Source organism: Sturnira hondurensis, unplaced genomic scaffold, assembly GCF_014824575.4.
Source record: "Sturnira hondurensis isolate 20B ecotype Veracruz unplaced genomic scaffold, ASM1482457v3 Scaffold0014384, whole genome shotgun sequence".
In the NCBI taxonomy this organism is placed as follows: Eukaryota; Metazoa; Chordata; class Mammalia; order Chiroptera; family Phyllostomidae; genus Sturnira; species Sturnira hondurensis.
The window spans coordinates 40,248,322-40,264,755 of record NW_028087015.1 but is presented as its reverse complement, the minus strand read 5'-3'; the positions used below and the strand labels follow the sequence as shown (position 1 = coordinate 40,264,755).

At 45.3% G+C, this 16,434-nt stretch overlaps 1 protein-coding gene across 3 annotated transcripts in view; it reads left to right on the top strand.

Annotated features, from left to right (window-relative positions):
- DAB2 (DAB adaptor protein 2) overlaps positions 1 to 16,434 on the top strand; it is a 169,286-nt gene that overhangs the window by 115,182 nt on the left and 37,670 nt on the right. For 2 of the 3 annotated variants that reach the window (XM_037063222.1, XM_037063221.1), the window contains exon 1: positions 5,611 to 5,905. The exons of the other annotated variant lie outside the window; for it this stretch is intronic. The gene's annotated coding sequence lies outside the window, so the exon portion shown is untranslated. Of the gene's footprint in view, positions 1 to 5,610; positions 5,906 to 16,434 lie in introns of those variants that run through there. 3 annotated transcript variants of the gene reach the window in all.

The following is a 16,434-nucleotide window of genomic DNA, read 5'->3' as shown; positions in this document are numbered from 1 at the left end:
ACCTTGGACTCCAGACATTTTCCCTCCATCCTCTAATTTAGAAACAATATGGAGCCTGAGCATCAGATGAGTTCACCAAATACTATTCTTTCATCATTCACAAGTGGCAGCTCCAGTTTGGAACGGAGGCTATTAATCCAGCCCAGGGGCCCTCACACAACCCGGGGCCTTAGATGGAGCAGAATGGAAATGTTTGGGGATTGAACTGAGCATCTGTGGATGGTGAGGCACTTTTCTCAGCAATAGCAACAGGTATTCAGGGTAAAACAGGTTGGTCATTAGTGCCCATTTTCTCACGTGCTGCCTTCCACCCCGCTTAAATCTCCCCCTTTCAGCAGAAAGTCACTGGTCTCTCTTTGGCAGGATGAAACAGATCCACTGAAGTAATGCTCACTAATGTGTCGGAAAATCACAGTCTGGTGCTGTCCTACGCAAGGGGTCAGCCATAGGAAAGTTCACTACAACCCAGGCAGCATAGGTGTCTGAGCACACAAGTTACTAATGATGGAGTTTCTGATACTGGTGGTCACAATAAGTAGGACAAAAACACCTTTCTAGTAAGAATGGAGTTTTTTGCATAATTTTTACATATCTTATAGTATTTATATAGCCTCACACTTTACAAGGACCTCTGGGAAATATGACTTTGCTTCCCACCAAAGACAAAATGGGAGGGGAAAGCCAGGAAGGTCCATTTTATGGGGAAGGAAAAGGAGTCATGAGAAGTTAGGTGACTTGTCCTCGGTCTGGCAGTTAGCAAGAGATGGAGCCAGGACTTTCACCTGGATCTGATCCTAAATCCCACTTTCTTTGCTATATCATAAAGGCAATCTTGTACATAATATACGGTTTCAATTTTCCAATGGCCCCTTTGAAGCCGAGATGGAGTATCACGTCAAGAATAGTAGAGGGTCGGCGCAGGAGTTGGGAGTCCTATAGTCTTCTCTTTTTCTGGGTAACCTGGAGTTGGGTGCAGGTTAGGGTTGACAATCTCTTCCACCTGGTCAAAAATAGGTGGGGAAACCTGTTGCTGCTCTGACTGATGGGACCACCGGAGCCAGGCCATAGAGGCTGCTGAGAGCCAAAAGGAGGAAGAAAGGCCAGGGTCTGAAAGCGATGTGCCTACTTCCTCCCTCCTGACCTTGTGGTTCTCCCTCTCCGCACAGCTCTCATCCCAGCACAGAGAACAGAACAGGTGTTCTCTGACTGCAGGAGAAAGGCAGCATTTCTAGAAACGTGGTCTCCAAGCCTACAGCAGCTGAGTCACTGGAGGTGCTGAGTAAAAGCACACGTTCCAGGCACCTCACACCCGGCCACCAACCTGCCCTCAAGCCTTTCCAGTCCAGGCCTCTGAGGCTGGGCCCAAGTTTGCCCTCGCAGCAAGCTTGCGGGATGTCTGTGCTGAGCGCTGAGATGTAAGGACTGCTGCTCTGGAGACCAACTTAGAACACGAGAACAATGGGGAATACTCACTTCTGCAAGACCTTGTGGAAAACGCGACAATGAGAGTTATTTTATAAGATTTGACAACTCTTTTTTTTTATCTTAAAATTATCTGGGGCATTTAAAACATTATGCAAACCTGTGCATATTATTATCGACATCTCCATACAGGCGATTGTAGTTTCTTTTCCCTTTGGGCACAGCATTCCCCCCCCCTTTTCTCCCCTGTTGCTCTGACCTCCATCAGGTCCCAGTAATCGCTACTGCAGTCCGGTCTCTAGTCTCCCCAAGACACACACACCCAAACACGTGCACTCACAGCTGGATGAGCAGGTGCTACACTCCACGTTGCTAAAATCACAGCATCATTTACACTTTTTCTATATCTTGCTTTTTTCACTCAATGATACCTAATAAATACCCTTCCACATTACAAGGTTGAACTCCAATTTATTCCTTTAAAGGACTGAATACTATGTCATACAGATACATCATAACTTATTCAATCATTCTCCTATTGACAGACATTTGTTCCCAGGGTTCTGCTGCTGTGGACAATGCAGCAATTAACATCTTTGTATTTTACATATATGTTTATTTCTAGGGGATAGATTTTATACATGGGATAGTGAACTACATGTGTTTGCTAAAATAATAATTAATACTGGTACTTTGCAGATTACCATATATGCATTTTTATTTCTAATAACTCTTTCCACCTTGCTTTCCAAATAAGATAATATTTAACCAGTAATTCATATGAGTATTCTTTATTATTATTATTTTTCATCCTCACCTGAGGACATGCTTATTGATTTTTAGAGAAAGGGGAAAAGAAGGAGGGAGGGAGGTGGGGAAAGAGAGAGAGAGAAACATCGATTGGTTTCTTCCCACATTCTCCCCAACCAGGAATTGAACCCACAACCTATGTAAGTGCCCTGACTGGGAATCAAACCCACAACATTTTGGTGTATGAGACAGCACTCCAACCAACGAAGCCACTTGGCCAGAACTGAATATTCTTTCTTAACTTTACTCTTTTCATTATAAAAATTTATGTTGGTAAAAAAATGTATTTGGTTATATAAATGCATCATATTGAATTTTTAAATGTTCGTCACTTCACACCACTCCTACTTTGCAAGTGCCATTGAGTTTTACTAACATTTCATATCCCAAGCAGATAGTCAGTACGGCGTTCTGAGGTGCAATGCAGGGGTAACCAAGAAAACAAACAAAAGCAACCTACAACACAAAAACAAACTGCCTTCAATGAGGCTACGCTCCCCATATTTTAAATTTCAGAGTTTAGGTAGATAGGAAAGTAGACAGATAGGGAAAAGCCTCCAATATTTGTCCTGCCTTGTCAAGAGTCAAATCTGGCAGGGCCAGTTTCTCTGCGTCTATAAATACACGGGACCTATCAAGGTCGGAGAACATTTTCTGAGAACAATAGCTATTCTCTTCCTTTTTTAAAGGACACTGAGGAGGTGGGAAAGAAAAGATGTGACCTTGCTAGAGCCACAGACTTCAGCCAGTCCTCGTCTGAGGCGAACAGTTGGAAGTGTCTGGCGAGGCACCGAGGTGCACAGTTTACCTGTGGCCAAGTCCAAAGGGGTGGTTACAGTTCATGGGAAATGGCAGGATTCAACATGGTTGTTTAAGGGAAGCAGGGGCAGTAGGGAAGAAGGAAGAAGAAGCTCTTGCAGAGGAGAGAGAGAGAGAGAGAGAGAGAGCACGTCTGGGAGCAAAAGGGGGAAAAATCAGCTTAATTATGGAAGAAAAGACATACACACAGGATAGCTCACACAGACAGAGTTGCTGTAGAAGCACATTCCAGGAAAATCTTAAGAGATTACTTTAATAATAAACCATGCATTCTTCAGCAAGCCATCACGGGATTAACTACCCCTTTCCTAGGCTGGGAATGCAGTCGTCAGTTTTATTTTTTTCCCTTCTCCCTCACAGGCAGGTTTTGTGCACGGGGAAGAGTCATGCGAGGACCAGCGTTTCCAACAATGCACTGAATTGTCCCCACTTTAACTTTTCCAACATCAGTTTCAGTGGCAACAAGAATAGCCCACGGTTCAGGCAGAGTTAACATCTGGGGTGGATCAGGCTGTGATTCTCAGCTGCAAGGGTGTCTATCTGAGTCCTACAGAGAAGGGGACAACATCGCTGGGACAGGGGACAGTGGGCCACCAGGGAGAAGAAGGGTTAAATGATTTCCCTTTTTTTTCTTCAGGGAAGCAGGACACTGAAGTACTGCCAGAAGCAATATCATCGCCTTAGAGGATAAAAATGCACTTCAGACAGAGTTCTCCCCTGTCCACTCCTGAGATTTCTGTGTGAAACGACAGACTGTCCATTTGAAACTGTCTGTGGGGACGTGTGAGCCCGCTGCTCATAAAAGCCCTGTTTTCATCACAGTCCTCCTGAAACTACAGCTCATTGCAGACGAAATCATTTTCTCCCTCTGGCTTCTTCGGCAAATCCGGTCCATCTGCTGGGGCAGAGCAAACATAACCTAGCATTTCTCAGCACGAGCATTTTTTGATTCAAAAAATAGGTTTGGGGGGCCACTTCTGAGCTGAGAAAGTATTGCATATTGAGGATTGGTAGAGACCTTTTATGTTTTTGTTTTTAATTGCCAAAGCCTTCCTTCACCTGAAATCAGCGCTCATTTATGTCTTCGGCTACTTAGCCTACGAAGTGAAACCACCCCTTTGGGAAGGCAAAGGGCTGGGTCCTGAGATGTGCTCGAATCTACATAAATGTTACGAATACCATCCTAAGACGGCAGTGTGCACACCTCTTGTCACTCACACGAAGCTCTTTTAAACAAACAATGGGAAATTGCTTCACCGGAATATTGAACTCTGTCGGTGAAAGCCTCGTCGCCCCGTGCACCTCTAGGTGTGAGGGGATGAGACAGGTGGCAGAAATAGAAGGGTCCAGGAAAGATGGGATTCCCACCCTCGTGGGGCTGGGCCTGCCCCTGGGACCCTGGCTGTTCCAAGCCTGACCTACTGGAGGGCAGGGCCTGCCACTCACATGAAGCTGCCCCCAAATTACACAGCGGCTCTGCTGTCGGGGCCAGACTTGGACCACAAAATACATCCCTGGTGTCCCAGGAGCGCCATGTGAACCCCTAGCTCCCAGAGGTAAAGTGCACATGTACCTGCCTCACTTACTCCGTCAAGTCAATAACCCTTTCCCATCCAGCTCACAAAATGGCAGGAAAAGGGGGGCACGTTGTCTCTGCATAAAAGGGGGGACATAGACATGCTCTTCACAAGAATATTCTCACAATTCTTTAAAAGCACCAAAGCTTCTGCGAGTGCTTTTTGCAAGTGCCCGCGATTTTTAAATATGGAGAAAATGAACTCGCAATGTGTTAAGGTTCACTGAGACACGGTGTGGAGTGCTTTCTGCCGCTCAGCATGCCCAGCAATAGTTTCGGATATTTTATTTCCCATGTTTCATAGAGATGTGAGAAACGCCATGGGAAGTAGTACCGATGAAGCCGTGTTAAACACCCACACACGGATGCACACGTACTGTGAGGGAAGCCAGCATGTAATTAGTTGATATCGGATATATAGCTTATCTACACAGGTTATACAGACATGAACACTTTCGTTTATATCGATTTCATAGAAAGAGAACGGTTTTTATATCCGTATATACGGGGTTATATTTCATATGTAAATACAGTAGGTTTTACACACAAACACCGAGATTGCCCACCGATTCGAGTGAACCCCCGTGTGTAACGGAAAAGACCCCATCCCTTCAAAGAAGGCAACCACAGGGCCAGCCGCCGCAAGGGCAGATCTGAGCTGGGAGCTGCCTCCTGCCAGCGAAGTCGGGAGTGAAGGCAGTCCTTTGTTCCCCGAGACCCAACGGGTTAGGATGACTTCGTGGGGCGCGTCGCTCCGACCGGCAATCCAGGGAGGAGCCGGCGGGATGAAGGTCGGGGTCCCACCCCCTCCCTAAGGAGCTTCCCTTCACTGTCCTTACTTGCACCCTCCCCGGTGCCCCGGGCCCCGGGCCAGCCCCGCAGGTCTGGGTCTGGGGTTTGGACGGCGCCCTGCTGTCCCCTCCCCTCCGCGCCGTTCAGCTCCCCGCGATCGCCCCCCGCTGGCGGGGCTCTCGAGCCGGGCGCAGCCGTGTCCTGTGCGCGGGGGCACCCGAGTTAATAAACAGTTAAGTTTGGAAGACTCAGCAGACACGTTGAGGGGGAGTTACCGAGCCCAGGCAGCAAAAACATCCCGGCGCATTCCTGGGGAGTCCTCAGCTGCCAGCATCTGATTACAACCATATCTCGCCGGGAGTGGCCCGCGGCGGAGGCTCCCGGGCCCGCGGCTATTTAAGCGCGGCCGCCGAGAGGGCTGCGCGGCTGCCTGGAGGCTCGGGCGCGGGCGAGTCATGCTCGCGTCGCAGCGGCGCTAGCTAGCCTGTGAGTAGCTTTCCAACCCTTCTCCCCTTTGGCTCCATTTTTTGCGACCTCCTTCCCTCCTTTGCTTTCCCCCTCTTTGGGGTGCAGCCGGGGCACTGTTGGGGAATCTTAGCCAGGAGGCGGTGGACTTGGGGACAGCAGCGGTTGGGTTGTGCGGCCTGACATCCCAGGAATGCTGCCCTGGAATGCATTTACCTTTGGGGTCGGTCTCCAGATGTCCAGCTTGTGACATTTCACAAGCGCCTCCCTTTTGTGTGTGCGCCCGTCTGTGTGCTCTTCGGACAGCCCTGGTGGGGCTCCGGGCCGCCGGCCGACCGCCTCGTTAACTCCTCCAAGGGTGTTCATTTTTTGCCGTGTGACAAAGGCTGGGAACCTGGTATGTGCCGCGGAGAAGCTTTTTCCTGGTGATTGACAACGTAGGGCACGAAAACGTGAACTTTCTCTTACTCGCGCAATAAGAAAGTATCTGCCCAAGACCCTGTACAAACTTGTTTTAAATCCACGCAGCCTAGAGGGGTTCAAGGGTGTTTGTCTGCTTGCTGTAAGACGGCCGGCCGGAAAGATGAAGTAAGAATTGTAGAAAACGGGGGAAAAATGAATGGGTTAAAGGCTTTGGAGCCCCGGTCAAAATAGCGGTTTCCAAAGCATAGAGCTGACTCTGTTATTTGTCTCTGCCGTCCTTTCTTCTTGACTTAATTCTTAGCCGGGAATTCAGGTCCCCAGTCAGTTCCAGCAGCGAGCTGTTTGAGTCCAGAGGGAAATTTTACTGGATTAAAGACACTTCAAGAATCTGGATGTTATCTCCTCCCCAGCCGCCCCCACCTTTTCCTTTCTCTTTAGTTTGTGTTTGGAAGGAAGAGAGACACTCTGTAAAATGAGCAGAGCAGAAATAAGCTTCCAGGCACATGGAAAAACTTAAAAATTATGGAGGGGGGACTTCATGAATAGTAAATGTTGTTATTGCACTATAAAATGACTTAATGAAAAAATTTCTGGCCCTAATCAGGCGAAGCAGAGGAGTGGGGGAGAAGTAAGAAGACAGAGGGAACTCAAACAGAAGGAAGGGTTGAACAGGAAAGAAAGCAGTTACAAAAAATGCCTTCAAGACATCTGATAAGGCTCTTGGAATGGCTTTGATGGGATGGGTAATTGGCCTCCCTTACAGGCTGGAGGTTGACTCCTAGCACAGGAGCCTGAACTGGCTGCTGGGAAGGAGGAATTAGCTGGGATGGGACTGTTCAGCAGCCACCAAAGGGCTTGTCCCGCACTCTGCGGGGGCTCCACACTTGTTTCTTACACCAGCAGCCGGACCTTGACTGGGCCGAGCTTGTCTGGGCCCGGTGCCTGCCCACCTCAGGCTCAGTCTCCCCCTCACTGAAGGGCAGATGAGCCCAATGACGCTGTGAGAAAGTTTATCATCTTGAGAAGTCAGGAGTGTTTGGGACTGAGCTCTCCTTAATCTTTGGGGAAGGACCATGGCACGCAACACAACACAACATAACATAACACAACACGGAGTGGGCACTGTGGACAGTCTGGAGAAAGCACAGAGGAGACCTAGCGGTGTGTTCTGATGTCTGCTTCTGGGGCAGGTTTCTTCTTCTACATCCTTCATCAGTTTCCTCCTAGAGCAGAATAGATTCTTTTTCCTGTTGTTGAATGACTTAACTTCTTTCTTTCTTTCCTACCTCCATCTCTATCACTTCTTATCCAATGACTTGCCCCAGAAACCAGTTCTTCATAAGCTACGAACTCCTACATTTTAGTGTCCGACCAGAACAAGTAGATGGTAGGGGCCGTCTTCCAAGTTTGAACAAGGACACGTGTGAGGTTGCCATTCTGGGGATCTTGGACACCATTGATCTTCACCTGAGGATATAAGGAGAGCAGGGAGACACAGCCCTTGTTAAAAGCCTTGCCTAATTTCTTAAAGACAATCTGGAGTCTGCATTTCCACTCAAGGATTTTTATAGTTTCAGATTCAACTAAGAGTCCAAATTCTTGTGCATTAAGCTTATTCTTTGCCTTGCTCACAAGGTTGAAAGGATGTCAGTCACTTTGGATTGAAAGGAATTGCTTTTTTAAAAAAAGATTTTATTTATTTATCTTTAGAGAGAAAAGGAAGGAGAGAAACATCAATGTATGGTTGCCTCTCGTGAGTCCCCTGCTGGGAACTGGCCTGCAACCCAGGCATGTGCCCTGACTGGGAATCGAACCGTGATTGTGTGGTTCGCAGGCCCACGTTCAATACACTGAGCTACACCAGCCAGGGCAGGAATTGATTTTAAGACACTTGTTGGCATGAAGGTGGTGGGACAGGACTCCTGGAAGCTGCTGTCTAGCCAGTTGGGGTGATGTTTATTGGCCCCCTTGGCCATGCCTCAGTTAGCTGAAGATTAAGAGAGCAGGATAGCCAATGCCTTGCTGAGTGGCTCCTGGACAGCAGAAGGCTTTGTGGAGACGTGGACTCTTGATGGCCCAGCAAGTACGGTACAGCTGCTTCCTCTCCCATTCTACCATCCCATGTCTGCAAGCTTAAGCCTTCTACCACCAGTATTTTTTACCGGGGTAGGTTTGAAGGCTTCATGTGTTTGTTTCTCTTCCTCAGTCTCTCCTGGCTTGAAGATTTGAGTAATGCTCTTCTTAAAGACAAAAAGCTAAGATGCTGAACTACCTGAGAAGGCTGCACTGCAGACTGGGCTCTCCAGGGGGTTAACTGCTCTCCTGGTCCTCAGAACAAGCCCCCCAAGTTGCAAGGCCTGAAAGCTCACTGCACTGGTTGGGAAAGTTTCAGTGACGGACCTAACACATCACAGAACCAGAATGAGAACTAGATTGGCAACCTGACACACCTGAGGGGCAGGTCGTGGTCGTTTAAACTTCTCCCCGGTGCTGCTGTGTCACTCTAAGGTCGAAGCGTGCCACTGAGCTGGGCAGAGGTAGGCCCAAATCACATTGAGATGGAATAGCTATAGCATCAGGTAGGTGTGTCTAAGGGAAGCCTAACCCATGGGAGCATTTCCTGACTCGATGGATTGTGTGAATTAGAAGGGAAACAAGCCAACAGGTCTTCTCTTCTTCAAAACACATGCTAACGTCTGCTGAGGGGAGCAAAGGGCACTGAGTATGGACCCAGAGGACTGGCCCCTGCCAGTTTCTTCCTCCCACCCAGCACAATTGCCTAGTAGTTGAGCGTGTGGCTTCTGGAGCCGTGTGGCCTCCCCGGCCTTGGTTCAAATCCCAGTTACAGCGCTGCTGCTTCCCTGACCTTGGGCAAGTTGCACAACCTCTCTGTAAGCTTCCTTATCTGCAGAAAATAATTGTACCCACCCCTAGGTTTGTTGGGAAGACTTAACCTAACATGCTTAAAATACTTCACTCTGTCTGGCTTAGAAATCGCTTTTTGTTTTGTTTTTGCCCCTTCAACAACTGAATTATGTTATCTTAGTAAGAACTGAACATGAAATGGAGAATTTCTTTGTCAGAATCGGACACAGCTTGTCTACCTGAAAGATGTTAATCGTTCAAGCACTTAATATGAACAAAGCTAGCCTGTTTGCTGTGCTCACGCTAGAACAGACAGGGAGTTACTCTCTGTTCCCTGCCTGGAAGCCTGCAGTGTGGTTTGATCAAGCTGACCTCCTCTGGTCTCACTGAAGCCTTCCCCACCCCCATCCAAGACTCCCTCCAGAGAGGGGACAGCCCTTCCCCCTGAGGTCAGCATTATAGCTGAAGGAAGTGGGAAGGGAGGGACATCCGAGCTAAACTGAGAAACTAGGCTGTAAATAAAATGTCTTCCAAGTGAAGGCAGCCCCATACTCTCGTTGCCCACATAGCTGGGCAGGTTGCCATGGTTATTCCTCTTGCTGAATCCTTCTCCTACCTTGGAAGGAAGCCTGGCACTCCACGGTAAGCAAAATCTGAATAAATTGCTTCCTGGTCTAAAAATGGGAGTTATATTTTTATTAAGTGAGATAGAATCTTCCCTCTACCTACCTCATCCTTTTCCTCTTCTTCTAAACTTGTTTGAATCCTACTACTTAATCGTCTAACTCTTATCTAATTCTTACATCATCAAGGTAGCAAAACATGAGGGCTTATGAAATTTCAGGAACATAAAAGCTATTGCCTCAATATTGAAGCAGCCTGGCCATTTTTCTCTGCTACCATAATGTATAACTTAGGGCAAATAACATTTAACTGTCTTAAACTGCTAAGAATTCTGAGTGGAACAGACGGTGTGTTCAGCTGTAGGGAAGTCACCAAGAGGCAGAATCATGAGGATTTTTCACTTTGATTTTTTAAGTAACCACAGAGTCAAAGGAGCAGGTAGCACAGAAAGTAGCAATCCTGAAATGTCTAGGTTTGAGACACTGTACAACCTGGAAGGAATTTGGGTGATGTGCTTTAAGGATATGTGGTTTAAGGTTTTCTTTGGATAAAAAGCTACCCTATTTCTCCCCAGCAATGTGGTGCCAAGTATTACAATGAAATGTGCTTGGACCTTTTTGTGACAGATAAACTGCCCTAAGTTCTCCTTTTAACAATCCAATTAATTGGCTCTTCCACTCTGGACACTTGGTTGGCACGGTGTGTATCTCACAGCTCCAGAACTCAGCTATCTGAGACAGTGGTTCTCGGAGTGTGGTCCCCAGACCAGCTACATCAGCATCACTTGGGAACTTGTTAAAATTACAAATTCTTGGTTCCCATCCCAGAACCGCTGAACCAAACTCTAGCGATAGGGTCCATCCAGCTGTATTTCAACAAACCCAACACATGATCTAAGAGTAACTTTCATAATTCAGTTGTTTTATAATTCAGTTCTTCAGTGGAAAGCGTAGCAAAGTATCTGAATTCCTGCAGTCATGGAAATAATAAAGCAGAGCATTTAAATATAGCTCAGTGTAACTGAATCTTGGGATGCAGGAGGGTGAAAAAGCACAGACCTTGGCATTTTTCCTGCTACCTCAACAACTGCTTTCTCGGTCTTAGGAAAACCAGTGTAGCCCTTAGTTTTATCACTCACTTCCAAATCCTTTTCCCTCCTCTGAGGTTTTTAAAGAGCATAATTAATCTCCATTTATTAGGAGACTGTCCCAGTTACTTCTTTAAAAAAAAGATTCCAGAAAACTAGATCATTACTCTTGAACCAGAGGGTTTTCTCTGACCTATAAAAGTTTTTATTTTGTTTCTCGTGCCATGCCCAGAGTGCAGGCAAAGGCCTCCCCGTCATGGCGAATGAACCTATTGCATTTAGTTTTTATAGAGTTGTATGGTTTATGAAGTAATGTCCATTCTCCCATTTGACTTTCACTTTAAATAACTTCCAATAGAAAAAACATCTCCTTTAAAAAAAAAAACTCCATTAAGATCAGTAGATACCAACTTGCCCAAGGTCATATCATTAAGTGGTTGAGCCAGAATTCAAGCATGAATCTTTATGATGTGAATCTTAGTGCTTATCGGAATATTCACTACGTCCCTATTATGTGCTAGGTTGGCAGTGGAGGAACTTTCCAGTGAGTGGAAACAGAGAAGAAAAGTTACATCCTGTGAAGCAAAGAATGTAGACCACGGGCCTGCCATTCCTTAGATATGCTACTCCATGTCACTAACCCTTAGTTGACTCACCCACCTTGCAAAACAGTTCTTAGCATGACCGATGTTAATCAGAGACTGAAGCTTAGCGGAGATCACACCGTAGACTGGGAGATACTAGGATGGGATCTGAGGTAGAGAATTGGGGTTCTGGCTTTGAAGAGGCAACAAAAGTTAGGGGCCACAGGCTTGGGCTCTGAGCTACAAATAAGTGACTGTGTTCACAGCCCAGGTTGCAACTTAAGACAAGAGGTATAACATCTGATTTAATTTTACTCATCAGTAAAATGAGTTGCCTGAAAATTCAAACAAGAGGAGAAGCCACTCACAATACTTCTTCAGTGCTGCTGCTTCAGAAACATACCTGCTCTCTCACTGGCAGTTATCTGCACAGCAGCTAAGCGGACATTAACAAATGGTCTGGTCCTCATTGTTTGTGAGTGTTAGGCAAGCTACAATCTAGAGATGAACACATGCAAGCTGAAAATTAGAAGACCATCTTTCCTGCATATCTTGAAACAATTACATGTAGGGCTCAAGCAGGAGAATGTGGTAATGCTTGAATAAAAGAGCGCAGGCACGCAAGTGTTAGCTCTCAAGGTACCGCTCACATCTCATGCGGGCAGGACAGTTGAGTCCTCCTGAGGCCTCAAGTGAATCTGTACGGAAATGTCTGGACAGGGAAGGATAACTTTACTAAACGTGCCCATATTGGATGTGACTGCCCTCATTGTTCTAAACATTTCACCCAAATAGTCTCATTTATTTTTCATATGTTAAGTGTCCTCTTAGGGGGCCAAGACCTGTTCTAAACTTCCACAGTATCTAACACAGATACTAAAGTGCTCTTTGTTACCACCGAGTGCAGCAGCAGTAAGCCAGGTGTATTTGAACCTTTGTCAGAGGGCTGGAACAGTGCTATGAAGAATGCTGAGCCAGTCTGGCCTTGGAGCACAATGTTCATTGAGACAGGAAACATAAAACCGACCTCCAGATTAGAGGATCAGAAGTCAGAATGGTACACACAGTGGGTGTTCAACTATCTGTCGTTTTAAAAAAAGTCTCAGCTGTGCATCAGTTATATCAGCATGGGGGGTGGAGTGTTATTTTTTGTTTGGATTTTTTTATTTTAACCTTTGCCTCTAAAGTCAATATCTTAAATGCAACCCCATTTCTGAAGTTGAAAACAAATATGTACCTGATAGAACAGGCTCTTCCATCCTTAGCTGGTTGATAATAAGGAGATTTGGTATTGATTTCTGCCTGGGCCCAGGGTCAACTATAGCTGAGGCTTTTCAGAAACATACATGTACTTGAACTGCAATTTTACCTGGTGACCAAACTGTCTTCTGAAGGATATCCTGAGGCAGAGATGCTTGCTTAACTGCCTGATAGTTTGTTATTTGGGACTTTGGATTTATCTAGCTGGTCTAATGTTCTCAATGACTGAAAGCTGGTTGTAATTGAAAGTTGAATGGAAATATTTACCTAACACCTGCTAGTTGACACATAGATGTCAACAATTGCTGCCTATGAGAAACTTCAAGAAAATGACAACTACTCAACTAGCATATGGGTGTGTTAATATTATAATTAAGTGTTACAGAATAGAATCCAGAGGAAAAGACAGACACCAGTGTGATAATGGACTTGGCCTTTAAAAGGATGGTGGAAGACAGGAGGAAAAATCCATTCTAAGGAGAAGCACATAAGCAAATGGATGTCTAAAGAGTTGGAAATCTGGCTTTGGCAACATGGGTTCGAGGTTAAACCTTGGGCTGTAAGCTACAAATGACTGTGTTCCCAACCAGTTTGGTCAAGAGCAAGTACAGATGGCAGAGAGGTATCGGGTGAAATCATTTGGCAAGGAGAGCTGGACGGCGCTGAGCCTCAGATGTCAGGGCGAGAACTTAGATCTCTATTTGCTAAGCCATAGGTCTCCTTGTTCAGCGAGGAAGAAAAACGTTGACTCAGATGAATTAACCTGGCTACACCACGGGGTGGGCTCGAGTGGGGATTTCTTGGCAGTTGAAGAAAAATCTGTAGTTCATGAAAAGTCATCAATCGAAGTAGAGAAAAGTTTTGTTTAACTCAATAATAAGAAAAAATGGAAAATATGTATTTCCTCCAATGTTTTAACTACACTGCTCTTTACGGGACTATGTTGGGCTCTGGAAAGTAGGACAAGTGATTCCCTGACCTCAAAACTTCGTTGAGTTGGGGAAAGAGTTGTACCAGAGTCAGACTGCAACGAAAGGTGACGGCACCTACAGGGAAGTGGGGGGCTGGTGGGAGTCAGAGAAGATTTCCCCAAGACAGCACACCTAGAGACCTGGAGTGGATTTTGGATGACAGGCAGGAATTCAAGTAGGCGAGAGAAGTAAGTATTACAGGTGTTATAGGGTAGGGGAGCAACATGAGAAAGGACAGTGTGTGTGAATCTATGTATGTGCAGAGAATGGAAGAAATCAGCTTCCCCAGGGAACAGGTGGAGATATGTATACACAGTTATTCTGCCCTGCTTGTGGTGAAGGGCTTTGAATCTCAGGTTGACTGCGAGTCTGGAATTGACTCCTGGCACCTGGTTGGTACAAAATCGGGAAGACCACGATGTCTGATAGGACATCATGACAATGATTCAGCCATCACTGTAGGTCAGGTACAACTAGAGTCTCTTACAACTTAGATCCTCATTGAACCCTTTGGAGAAGATGAAGGAAGAATTTGTCCCACACACATTTTCTTTACCGCAAGTATTCTAAATAGATTCAAAAGCACTTATGTCACGTGTCTAGAAAATATCAAAATAGCGCTGTATTGTGAGTTGGCTAATTGTGAGGGACAACACAATATAGCTTGTTTGGATGAAGGAACTTGGGGCAGCAAGGAGGCAGGACAGGAGAGAAATGCTAGAACTAAGAAAAAATTGATAAGGAGCAAGAAAGGTATGAAAAGAAAGAGTAATTATGGAAACCAGAGGATCAAAGTTTCATCAGTTTCAGTAGATAAAATCTTAGCCACTTGCTAAGCTACAAATAACACTGCTGTGGATCTCTTAGGTATATTCATATTCAAAATAACTTCTGCACTTCTATTTCCAGATAGTACGTGGAGATACACATGTTCCGTTTTCTATACAAGAACTCTAATAGAAGTAATGCATGCAGCCATGTCCTGTGGTAGAATTGAACTCTTCATATCTCCTGCAGCCAACACTGGTTGAGGGCTTATTATTGGGGGCTGATAACAAGGCCCATTTTCTCTGGAAGGCTCATATTCACTAAAAGTGACCTGATACTCCCTTGCTAAAGCTCTCATAACTAGCTAGTGCTCCTACAATAACCAAAGCCACGACAGGGTGGTGGGAGGGGGTGGTTATTACATTTTCATCATATTGCTTTATTTAAATCTGCGATTCAATACGTTGGCCTGATCTGAAAGTGACACTGTTGTCCTCTTAGAAGATCTGGGCATTAAAAATGCCAAAGAACGTGTTTGGTGCTAGAGCAGAAAGATTTGTACCATCTCTGGGTTGCTTGCACTTCTGCAGTGTGAAAACTGAATGCCAGGTGAGCATCGTGTTTCCTTCTGGGGCTTCTGAAAACAGCATTGATTTCAAAATACAGATTTTAAGGTAACTTTGCAGTAAACATCAGTGGTATTCTTTCATAACCTAATGTGTTATGAGATCCCCCCGGAATTGGCTCCATCACACACACCCTTCCAGATCACAATACGCGCATAAGGGACTCCTAAACATTGAATGCACATACTTCCCATCTAAAGAATGTTTCATGGAAATGTCATAATTTTAAAGCTGTCTGTTGAGGAGGATAATTAAGCCCTTAAAACAAAAATTTGCATCTTTCCATGGTTGATATTATGAAGAAGGTGATTTATGTAGAATTCCTTGAAGTATGCAGCACTAATTTTGATCTTAGGAGGCAAACATTTTCTCTAAAGCATGCAGCTGTGACATCTATTCCTTCCTTGTCCCCTCTCCCCTGCCTGTACTACAAGCCCCTGAGAGGAAAGACCACGTCCGTTCTGTCACTGTGTATCCTGCCTAATACAGCGCTTGGCAAACAGTAGGTGTTCACTAGACAATAACCAGGTGGCCAGGTGAATGAATGTCTCAAGCTACTCATTTGCAGCGTTCATTGTAAATTTTTATTATAGAGTAAGCAAAATGGGAGACTTCAGCTTGCCTTATTATCTGTTGCTATAAGTAAAACAGTTCTGAGTCCTTTTTAAAAAAACTTTAAGGTATTTATAATGAGTAATATCCATATGTTCCTCTAGTTTATATCTGCTCAGGGCCTGAGAAAGGCAGACGAGCTGTTGCTGAAATTCTCCAGATGGCGTGGTCTTTTCAAGTCCTTGGTTTAACTTCTACCAATGGCGTATCCATCAGAGCGCACACATCTGTTTGTCTCTCTGGTGTGGTCACCTGGCTGGTAATAATAGTGGCGCATAGTTTCCACCTGATATTTCATCCATGGAGAACTTCTCATTCTCCTTCTGGTTCTCCTTTTTTAAAGATAATTACTAAACTGTTTGCTAAAGAACTAACAAAAAATGAGAAAAATAGATGAAACCTTTGGCTCAATACCTCATAATTAAGGTCACCATTTTGACTTACTGCGATTTCTGCCCAAGTCAAAGAAACTTGTTTTTTTAAAATTTTGCATGTGCAAATGTGTTGTAGGTAAAGATGTGATGTCCATTAGGCTTTTAAAAACTCTTAACTTAGGTTGACAACTGATTACGGTCTGCTCAGATGCCAGTGGTTCCGAGGATATCAGTCTGGAAACTAGCAGTAGACCACATCCTGGTCAACTTTTAAAATCCTAGCATGGAAGAGTTTTTCCAAACCCTGGTTATCACTGACTTCAAAACCTACTGTTCGTTTTTTAATATATCAACAG